Source organism: Cyprinus carpio, unplaced genomic scaffold, assembly GCF_018340385.1.
Source record: "Cyprinus carpio isolate SPL01 unplaced genomic scaffold, ASM1834038v1 S000006731, whole genome shotgun sequence".
NCBI lineage: Eukaryota > Metazoa > Chordata > Actinopteri > Cypriniformes > Cyprinidae > Cyprinus > Cyprinus carpio.
This window is the reverse complement of record NW_024879334.1, coordinates 930,159-941,601: the sequence shown is the minus strand read 5'-3', so window position 1 is coordinate 941,601 and position 11,443 is coordinate 930,159. Positions and strand designations below refer to the sequence as shown.

Genomic DNA, 11,443 nt, shown 5'->3' with positions numbered 1-11,443 from the left:
TAAAATGTTTGTTTTGGACAATTTTTGGATGCAATTTAATGTTTGACAGCACTAATTTTTAAATGTTGTCAGTTTACATACATTTATATATATTGTCTGTAAATAAATAATAAAATGTTTGTTTTGGACAACTGGGGGCCTCAGAATCAAAAAGACATCTCTATGAATTGAATTTCTCATATGTAGATACCATCTGACTGTTGAATCCAAAGCACTCATACAGAAACAACAACCGAATCAAATTACTTGAGGAGGTTCCCAGATCCCTTGGCCGGCAACAGCTCTGCTTCTGTGGAACTGATCCCGTATAGTCCGGACCATCATTTCATCATCAGCTGAATGAATATAGTATGTATTTGTCCTTCTGTTGCTGCATTTTAACCCCAAGTACTTTCTAACATCGGAAAGAGCTATCAGAAGAACTATAAGTGTTTTGAACATCACAAATAGGCTGCCAAACATCCACAGGTTGCAATTACAGCCCTGAATTTAGATTAGTTACATAACTAAAGTAACAGTGCTGTTAATTTTGCTTGCGTGACCCGTTTATAACATGCTGTAAAATCAGAAGCAGAGAGAGTGAGTGAAAATGAAATAAGGGCCGTGAGCGAGAAACCCTGATGCCTCCTGAAAACATCCAACCTAAGTAATGGTGAGGGCACCCGCTGGAGGGCAGCAAACATGTATCCTTTACTCAAGGAATCACATGTTTGGCCCCCGTCTTCCCTGCCACTCAATCTTCTCCCCCTCAGCTGGCCTTTGGCCCAACGCTGACGGACACCATGTGTCAGGGCCCCTGCATAGCATTCCTGAATCCCCAAAGTGGCCGGCGCGTGGTACTCGGCCAGAATAACTGGAGTCAATCAGAGTATTTTTCAAAGCTGTGTATTATAGCTATGGCGGGGAGGCTTAGGACCAGGTCTATAATTATTCCAAGAAGGTAATAAATTACAGTGATCCCCAGAGTGAAAACAAATGCTAATAAAAACTGAGAAAAGCCGTCTACAAATCTACATGCATGCATGCAACTAGCTTATCTACTCTGCATTTTTAAAGTGGCCTGTGTATGAGCCAATCTTTCTGCTAAATAAAACTGATACGCTTAATTGGACAATACAGTGATACCTTCAGAGTGTGTAAAAAAATATAAATAATAAAAAAAAAGCCGGTCTAAAAATGTGAACATGCTGGGTGAACTGGTTAGCTTGAGCTACAATGGGCACTTTTTAAAAAAAACAATTTTTCATAAGCCAAGGCCTGCCTAAAGGGATTTTGCAATACATAATTCGTCTTGAATCGGTTCTCTCCTACCGCCAGAATATAAATTATAGCCTGTTAATTAAAGTGTTTCATAATCCCAAACTCATGCTAAAATTAATGCATATCTGCATCATCTTTTTAACACTTTAAAAGGAAACGCTTTGGCATGCAGGATCAACTTCCCGGAATAGTTATGGTGCATAGGTTGCTCAGTCCGATTGCCAAAACTATTCAGAGACGAGAAAGCTATCATTGCAAAATAATCTCTTCATTGAAAAGGAATCATACCCAGCTCTCTACAACATAAAGCATACACTCTACAAATACTTTTGAATGCAATTTTAGGGTCGAAGCATTATTTACAACTCACTGACTTTACATATTTGCGCGTGCTTAAAAGTGCAATATAAAAACCGATTTAATCACACATGTGCATTCTCATTTTTTTTATGTGCTAATAAGATGTAAGGCTTACGGTAGCATTTCTCTCTGTGAACCTTGCAACATTATACGCTTCACTCCTTAAGCTTTTTTTCATTCACTTTCACCTATTCCCTTACAAACATGCATTTATAAACACGGATTTCCACTTTCGGAGTGCACATCTTCAGCAGATCACAAACGCAACATTTGAAACGTGACAAGAAATCTCAGCGTTCGCACAGGGTACCTCCAAAGAAATACTCCTGTGAAGGACGCGATGCGACCCTTTTCTTGAGGACTTATCCGAATTACCGCAAGTCGGAAAAGTGTCATGTCTTCTTTCCGTCGACGACGGCCTTCCGCTTGGCAGCATGCAGGCTGAGGTGCTCCCGGAAAAGCTTTGCTTTTCTGGGGCTCCTGCGACGTTGTCGGTTTGTTGGGCCCTCGAACGAGGTTTGGAATCGAGTCAATGTTAAACTTTGTTTTTGGCCGAACTTCCTTCCCTGAGGGTAAGCGGTCGCTGAGTTTGCGAAGTGCAATAAAACGCTGGAGTCTTCTTTCCGTTCGCTTCTGGTCCAGGCGATTGTTCCGGTGGCCATGCTAAAATGCACGATGGGTTTGGCGTCCCTGTTTTCTGCTGACGGACTGGTTTTGGACAGCCGCAGACCATTAACTGCAGTGAGACGAAGATCCCTTGGTCCGTGTCCATCGTGCGACGCATCAACGCTAGACAGCTGCCTCTGATGAGAGGTCTGAAAGGAACTTCGTGCAGATGGAGGCAGCGGAGGAATCATTGGAGATGCTACCGGACTGACGGGGGACGCGGGCCTTCGTGGTGCATTGGCTCTGTGGAAAATCACCAAGGACGAGCAACGCCGCAAGGGTGCCCTCAGCCTTCCGCCGCCGACCTGAGATCTCGGCATTTGCGATCTGGGACGTCCGCAGCGTCGATATTGCTGTTGCTGCTGCAGTAAACCGTCAATCGTCTCGTGTGTGCTGCTGCTTACAGGAACCTCCATCGGCGTTTCGGCTCTCGCAGCTGGCAAGCTCTCCATCTCCTCCGCAAGGCTGCAAGGAGATCTGCAGCATGCTTTTCCTGCTCCCATTCACCTTGGGGATGAATCCAGTGGAGGGGCCGCTGAAAATTACCGTACTCCTGGTGACAAGGGTGGCAAAGCCAGAGCCACTGGGCTGTCCTGTAGTCACCTTCATGTGGAGGGAACTCTGCACCAGGCCCTCGCTGGAGCTATGGCCGGCATTCGTAAGCTCGCTATCCTCTGCGTGACCGCTGCAAGTCTCTGACAGCGGGTCGGTGTTGCTTCTCCGTGAAGCAAAATGCAGTCGCAGTTGTCGCGCCATGAAGTCAGGCTTCCCAGGGATCCGGTGGGACGCAGGACATGGCAAGCCCAAAACAAACAGTGAAAACGAGCAGCTAAGAGCAACTGCTCCTGGTCCCGTTCTGCGATTCCACCATTAGCGGTTGCACATTGCAAAAATAGCAGCAGTGACACCGGCATTCCTCCCGAGCTCCTCTGAAGCTAACAACCATGACAGGTCAAACACACCATGAATAACAGCTCTAGTCCCTCGGAAGGATAAACGGCGAATTCAGAGAGCTTTACTGAAGCAACTGCACCAGAAACCCTGCAAAGAGCTCTACTGTGCCAGACCTCTGGAGTGCCTCAGCTGTGTCTTCTGTAGTCTCACAAGCGTTGATTCAGGCACGGGTGGCCTCACTCCCTCCCTCCCCCAGTTGCCGGTCACCCCAGTGCAAAAAACAACAATCCTTGTGAATGCCAGGATGGAGTGGAACAGTCTCGCTCCCTGTTCTAGCGCAACCCTGACTCTGCCACCCCCTTCTACCGCACAGCAGCCCAGTGTCTAAAAGTTTCTTGTAAAGCTGCAGCCCTGCTAATTTTTTACCCCCAACAGGATGAGTTACAGGCAATAAAGAGGACAAGGTTTGTCATCATTTAAAGCTTTCTCAACAGCATCCACGTACAGTTCTTTGGAGATACGTGGGGAACATGGGTGTTACGAAGTGAGCGTTTAAATTATTTCTGCACTTCCACCATGCATGGCTTAAATGCATGATAGCTCATTCATCTACAAATCTGAGAGCAGCACACAGAATCGAGCCTGTTTGTTTCAAAAGAGTGTCCCCCCTCCAAATCGAATACTGAGCTTGTTTGTGCCAGCTCAAATATGGACATGTTGCCACATCAACTCATGTTGGTCATCTGACACCCTCTGTTGCAGCCATTTAAGACCGTGCTTCTGTCAAAGTGAATGCCATCTCATCATCGAGGGGCAACTGCAGTTACCAACAGTGCACAGGGTACCAGTACAGGAAATCATCCTGCTTACATGAGTGAAAATTAAATATAAAGTCAGCATGAATTCAGGGAAGTTTTGCATTTTTGTGCACTTGAAAATGAACAAAGTGGTTAGGATTCTGGAATTAAAAAATAAAAAATAAATAAATAAATGGGGTAATTGCATGCATTTTCAAATCGCAATGCAATATAAGGAGATTAATCAGGGATTTCTGCATTTCGTGCACTTGGAAATAAAGTTTTAGGATTTTGGAATCCTTCAAACAAAGACTAGGCTAATTGCATGCATTTAAAAAAAAAAAAAAATGAAGTGAGATTGATCACAGAAGAAACATTATCTACTGTCACAAGCCTAGAAATGTTTTGCACAAAACGAGATCGAGAATGATTTGTCATAGCTTTCTGTCAAGCTACCACATTCCTCAGGAGACAGAAATAGCATGCATGCTTGGTTCATGCCAGCGAACAACATTCTAGGCAATGACATTCCAGTTCTTCTTACAACCAGTAACTGGGGTTAACCTTTCTGTCACATGCAGGAGGGCGACTGCGGTTTTTATTGTCTTATTCAAGAGTTTTACTGTTCTTACTTTGAACCACTGGGGTCTTTTATGCAAGCGTTTGTTTAACCTTCCTCATTATCAGGGAGTGACGCCGTTCAGCGTGTGACGGAGAAAACCCCCCAACACAGTCACGCCTCATTCACTTTTATGTGTTTCAGAGCAGTTACTTTTCACGTTTAACAACACCCAAAGGTAAATTTACAGTTCCCAGACCTGAGTTTAAAAGTGGCCTACTGGCAAACAAGGCATCCCTGGTTTTTCATCAAAAAATCATTAACATTGACGCTTCATAGTAGCTTCTTATTTCAACTAGTGACCTGAACCCTAACACTACCAAGCTGAATATAGTTGAGACTGCTGAACTGTGTACGGGTTTCAATACCATCTAACACGTCTGACCAGTGTCAAGCCAAACAAGCAGACTCTGCCTCACTCTAATGTCTTACTAGTTAAAGTCAATATGTTTCTTGTATACAGAGTATTTGAGCACCTCAAAAAAGCAGATGACAGAATGCCACATTTCTGGGGGGCAGAAATTATACGTAACAGCCTACTTTATATTTCGATAGCAGACCGGACAAAGAATATATTTCACAACCTAAAAAAAAAAAAAATGTGTTCAGCAGAGGATTCACTTTTCAAATAAATGCAGCCTTGGCCTGAGGCAGAAGAGACCTTCTTTCAATAAACATTTAAAAATCTTACTGACCCCCAACTTTTAAAAACCGTAATGTAAAAAACATCTCTAAACTGATTTGATTGATTTCCACAGTAAAAATCAAATGCATTCATGTACTTGTACATAACCAAACGATTTTTCATCAAACACACCTCCAGTCAATCAGACGATGTCGCCTAGGATGCACCTGTGGGAAATTAAAAAAGACAATATTAATAAAGTGAATATATATACCCTTAATTGCCCTTCGCTTTGATTAAAAGGACTAACACCTTCTGAATTGTTTTATCCCGACCTGCATTTCTCCGAATAAATGACTGTCGTTCTAACAAGACAGAGATCCTGTTCATCTATCTACCGTTCATAACCCTTGACTTTAGGCCTGTAAACTGGCCCAGTGACTCAGTGTTTTTCATTAAGTCAATTTATGAAGTCCCCGTGCGGGGATTTGTTCCGCGTTTCCAGTAACGACGAATATGTCAGGAACTTTTTATTCACTGGCTGAATCTGGTTACCTTCTCCCAAAATATTTACATACAGTAGACTTTTTTTTTTGCATGGAAGAAAAAAAAATCGACAGGATATTTTTCCACAAATATACGCCATCAATACTCGGGTACATATATAAACAAATGTGTAAAACCGTTTCATGTAATTACAACGTAAATACAAATACGAATGCCTTCTCAAGCTCAATCTTGCACTAATTTCTAAGTCACTTCAGATTCTGCACGAACGTCCACCACCCTACTCACGATACACACATTAATCATGGTGACTCTTTTGCTCGCATTTTGGAACCTTTTCGATCCACGTTCACTTCAAATCATGAATGCGTAAACATTCCTGCTTCCTAGGCATAATGTTTTGTTTGGTACGTGTTATCTTCTACTCTTCAGATATGCTTTGATATTAAGTCTTTGGTAACATCTCTTGAATGGTTGTTCTCTCAACAAACTGCTGTTTCAAGACACCTAACATGCACTCGCTTCTGTCCTTTTTTGTGAGAAAATGAGCGATGTCTACAGAATAGAGATATCAGCACCGATGCGCGTCAGTAAATGCGTACAACCACGGATGCTCGTCACATAACAGTCCGGGCAAAGTGAACAGGATGTAAGAGGCACTCATCATCTCAAACGCACCCTGGTAACTCACCCCTGACCTCTGAACCCAGAACCTGTGACTGCACCTCTCTCTTTAACATCATCTCATCCACATTTTTCATCATCTTCAGGAGCTTTGCCTAAGATCAGATCTATGGTTTCACAAAAAAGAGATGGAGAGGTCTGTGTATGCCTTTTTCTCTTCACAGTTGGATTTGAACAAATCTACCATGGATTGTTTACAAAGTTGTACTGAATGCAGCTGCCAGCGCTTTTGAGCGAGGAACCAGCAGGAGGTCACACATTACTCCGCGATGCTTAAGGCCCTTCATTGGCTTCCTATTGGTTTTAAAGTGCATTTTAAAATTTTTACATCATTCCTTAAAGAGCCCCTGGGTGGTCAGGCATGTTTTATTTATGTTTATAGATATCTGCATCTTTTAGGCATGTTAGTCACTGATTGTTGGTTCATTTTTGTACTCCTGTTAAAGACGACACAACATAAAGCGCAACGTTTTGTTGATATTGTGAGTGCACACAAATAAAAGACCCTTTGCAGTTACGCAATGATGTTTATTACTCTTACCCCTTCATGAGCAAAATGACGGCGTTGTCTACTGAAAAAAAAGCTGCCATGTTCTCACACTGGCGTCTCCATGTCGTCCTGAAGCGTCTCCCGCACAACGAGGACTGGATATAGCTCGCAAGAACATTATCTGGGTCTAACTTTTAGAAACATTGTTTATATGCTTTCAACTGTTTTTATATCTATAGATTTTATTTTAGGCAGGGGGTCCGTGATGACCTTTGGAGAAAGGCTGTTTAAATTTGATCAACATGATGGCTCACTGTCTGCCGCTGGCGCTTTAGTCGTTACTTGTTAAAAAAAAACATCTAAAAACTTATATTTAACAAACAAAAAAAATTCCTAACGTTTTTCTAATATTAACTTAATAAAAAAAGAAACGAAATATAAAGACTTTGCGCTATTTACATTACAACACCTGGTACGTATTTTAATAGCTAGAGACAGGTATGAAAGGCGTGTTTAGGGACGTGTTTAACTGTTCAGATCAGACACTAAGAGCATCCCTTCATTTCAGGACACAGGGGGGGTTTGCGGACGATATGATCAGAATCCGTGTAGAGGGGCCCCAAAGTCTTGAAGAGTTTGCGTTCTAGAGAGAGTGGGGCCAGCTGGTGGTGAGAAGACCAAAGATTTTCAGAAGGCCAAACTAAATGAGTCTTGGCCCTTCCTGAGTGGCGGATGTTACTGCAAGGGCAGATAGTCCATAATACATTGAGCCCATTGAGCAGTTCTCCATGAAGAACTTAAAACACCTGTAATTCAGATTTTTCTTGTTATGTAATTTAGACTTGAGATGTTTTACAGGTTTAGAATTTCAGCTCTCAGGTGAAGACCCGTTTAAATTAATAAATAATAAAAGTTGTATTTTTAAAAAAACAAAATTTAAATCAATACAAGTAGAAAAACAAAATTAAAAGTTGGTTTTAAAAAAAAAAAAAAATAAAAAAAGTATTAACGCCCAACGACATATTTCACAGTAAGTTACCTTTCTTGTAGAAGTGCGCTTCAAAGAAGAATTTAGGTGACCAGATTGATTGTAGTTAATCATTAGGGTACACGTCAAGACCGGCCTATCATGGATCAGCAATTACCAGAACAAGTGAACTTTAATGAAGCATTGCAGTAACAAATGCGATGTGTTGAAATTTAGCTGCACGATATATTGTGCCGTGAGCATTAAGACAATTGGTTAGTTGCAGCAGTGCAACGTTAGTGCACAATTTTGGCTAGAGCATAAGAATGAAGAAGGCACGCTTTAGAATAACTCTGTGATATATCAGCGCGTGTGATACTATTATAAGTGAGATTAATGAATACGGAACAAGAGTAGGCCAGCTGCTCTCAATCATACTGGTGTATGAATGACTGTGGTCATATATACAAAGCTTGATCTGATAGCGATTCCCATGTTGCTTATCCAGAGTTCATCAGAACATTTCTGTGTTAAAACAAATTGAAGTGATCTTAGAAATCACCAAGTTTTTTGATGCATCAACTATACTCAAATGCAGAAAAAAAAAAAAAAGAAGCTCTACTGTACCACATATGCAGAATGGCAAGGCGACATTTCCCTGAACTTGATTCCTAATGCGGGGAGAGAGATTAAAACCACTTTCTCTTCTCTATGAGACCTATCAGAACCGCATATTTAGGCTAAATGTTGGGGCATTCACTGACTTCAGATGACTTTATCTAACAACATGTTTTCAGACAGGACTTCCTCGGGGAGAGTTTTTAAGTGGAGGTTTGCGGCAGCTTTACGCCGAAGCTTTACGATAGAATTTCATCTGCACTCTTCTGAACGAAGACGCGCACATGTCAAGATGAGGCGCTGAACAAATTAGAAAACTTGGTTGCGGAGTTTTAATTCCTGGTCATTTGAACATGCTTACAACACAGGCTCCTGCTGTTCCCGCATTAAAGAAACGTTGAACGAGTCAGAAGAAGTATGAGTGCCACGTGTGACAGCTCTGGCAGCGGAGTTAGACTGGTATGTATCATCAGAGATTGTATGCACGTAAACACTGTTAGTAGCCCAGAAAAAAACAGGCTCAGCCAGGAAACATCACAGGAATATAAGATGGTAAAATTAAAAAGATTTACAAATTGTTAAGATTGGCTTTGGCCGTCCGTGAAATGAAGACAGGAACACAGCCTTTTGTTTTATCGCAAGAGCTGTTGTGTTGTATGCAAGGTAGGCTTCTATAGCATCCAAGTGACAGATGTCAAAAACACACGTCCAGAACATAAATAAAAAACCAAATTACCAACAAAAAACCATCGAATGCCACTGAGTTACAACGCAACAGGAGTAAGAATTACGTAGCGGTGGTTCAGTCAACTCTCAACCCCCAGTTCATTCAGAAATTCTGTTTTTTCAATTCTTGACCAGCTTGACGTTGAGATTTCTTTTCTTGACAGCTTTTACGAGAATGACACGAAGATGCTGGCATCCAGCTGCGCAGAAGCTACCCATGGATCTTGCTCAGTAAATCATAGCCCTCACTGTTCACTTACTAGTACAACCGAGTAGAGATTCCTCATTCGCACTTCGGTCCACTCTCGTTTGGATCCGAGTGTCTAAAAGGAACACGACATAAAAACAGAGACACTCTTTAAACAACTACCTCTTGACAAAATGACAAATCCTGCATGAAGAGAGTCGTACCACAACACCTTTTTGATGGTTTTTGGTCTGTAGAGATGGTGATGCTCTCCACTGACGGGTCATAGAGAGAGATTCTTGCTGTAGGGATCACTGCGGATTGAAAGGGAAAAACAAAACAAAATATCACACAGGCACACATCGGAAAAAAAAGGACTGCCTGTCTTTGAGTCAGTACGAAGGACGTGTTTTACTAAATATTTTAGTAATGTGGGTCAGGTTTTCCATTGTTAATCACAGGACGTGATAGTCCAACATACTAACTGTTATGAACCAGCAGTCATGTGATTATGGATCTCTTTACACACAATAACAAGTATTCATCACCTTATCTAGCAAATCCATTCTATCAACTTAACCTACATGCAACATCAGCTGGTGATAGCAGCCGCACCAATCCCTTCAACTCTTTTCTTGAATATTCGGCGCGGGCTGACGGGCGCCGCTTGTCCGTGCGGGCGTGCCGTGTGCAACGAGCAAGTCATTACTAGTGAAGGCCAGATGATATCGCCTCAACACAGATATTCGCATTGCGATTTCTAGAGGCTGTGTTATTTTAGGTCAAATCGTGAGCGAGTACCCCGAGGGCTGACTCATCTGTTCGTACCCTCAAGGAGTGGCGATTTCCTTGCTAACACTCGCCATCGACGAGTAACCTCCCTGACCTGCACCCCTCAAAGTGAATCGGGAAACTGAGTTCCGAGATGTTTTCCATCAACCCCACGGTTCCACTGCAGAACTATGCATAACTGGAATTATCTTAAGCATGTGGTCTGCTTATAAATAGCAATTTTCTTGGCAACAATACTGCACTCGAGCATTGCATTGTAATTAGATCTATCTTTCTATCTATCATAACACCCAATAGCATTGACATTTTACAACTGCAATGTATTATAAGAAAAACCAGATTAATACAAATCGATTAACGATCAGCCCAAAATGTAACAGCAGCACCTGCAAAAAATTTTCCATTTTACTTCTGAAATGTAAAAACAGTGATTGAATGTGACTGAACAAACGAAGCACAATAGAAAGCAATACTAGGATCAATTTGGATTTGTCATGCTGACTTCATTATTTGTTTTCCTCTCCCCTTGTTATTTTTTCAAAAAGAAGATCCAGCTAATACGGATTAGTAATTAAAACATCACCATGGAAGCTCATGCCATCCACAGGAAGCTGAATGAACAAATGAATTATTAGGCTGAAAAATATATAGAATATATATGTTATTTTTCACAGCATCTTTTTTAGGAACACGATACAATAGCCTGTATTGATGTGTCAGATTTGTGCCAGCACGGAAAAGCTCACAGTTATGCGGGATACAAACGATTTCATGTTTTCATAACAAAACTGACGGCAACGTGAAGATGGGTAAGTGATTCTGGTGGACTCAGACATGCGAAAACGTGCCTTCAAAATCAACGCCTGTTACAACTATATGACTTTTTTGTGATCCCACCGCAAAAGTGGTGACACTTGACTGAGTGTTGGGAAAAACTTAAGTGATTCAGGCTTCTTTCAGACTGCAATCCAGTCGGAGTTAAATTAAAAATTGTCTTTGATCTTTCCCACGCTCTGTCATGGCAGTCAGCGGGTGTTGCATTGCTTCAGTCCAAAAGAAGTGAAATAAAAAGCGCCCTTCCATAACAAAAAAAGTGTCCTCGACACAGCTCCCATGGGTTGAACAAAGGCCTCACTGTAGTGAATTGATGTGTTTTTTGTAATGAAAAATATCCATATTCACAAACATAATAATCACTTGAATCGTAGCTGTGCCACTCACTGTGTGTACACAGAGAGCGAGTTCGGGAGC

At 41.8% G+C, this 11,443-nt stretch overlaps 1 pseudogene; it reads right to left on the bottom strand.

Annotated features, from left to right (window-relative positions):
* LOC109094057 overlaps positions 1-3,101 on the bottom strand; it is a 13,360-nt pseudogene extending 10,259 nt beyond the window's left edge.
* Between the last annotated feature and the right edge of the window lie 8,342 nt (positions 3,102-11,443).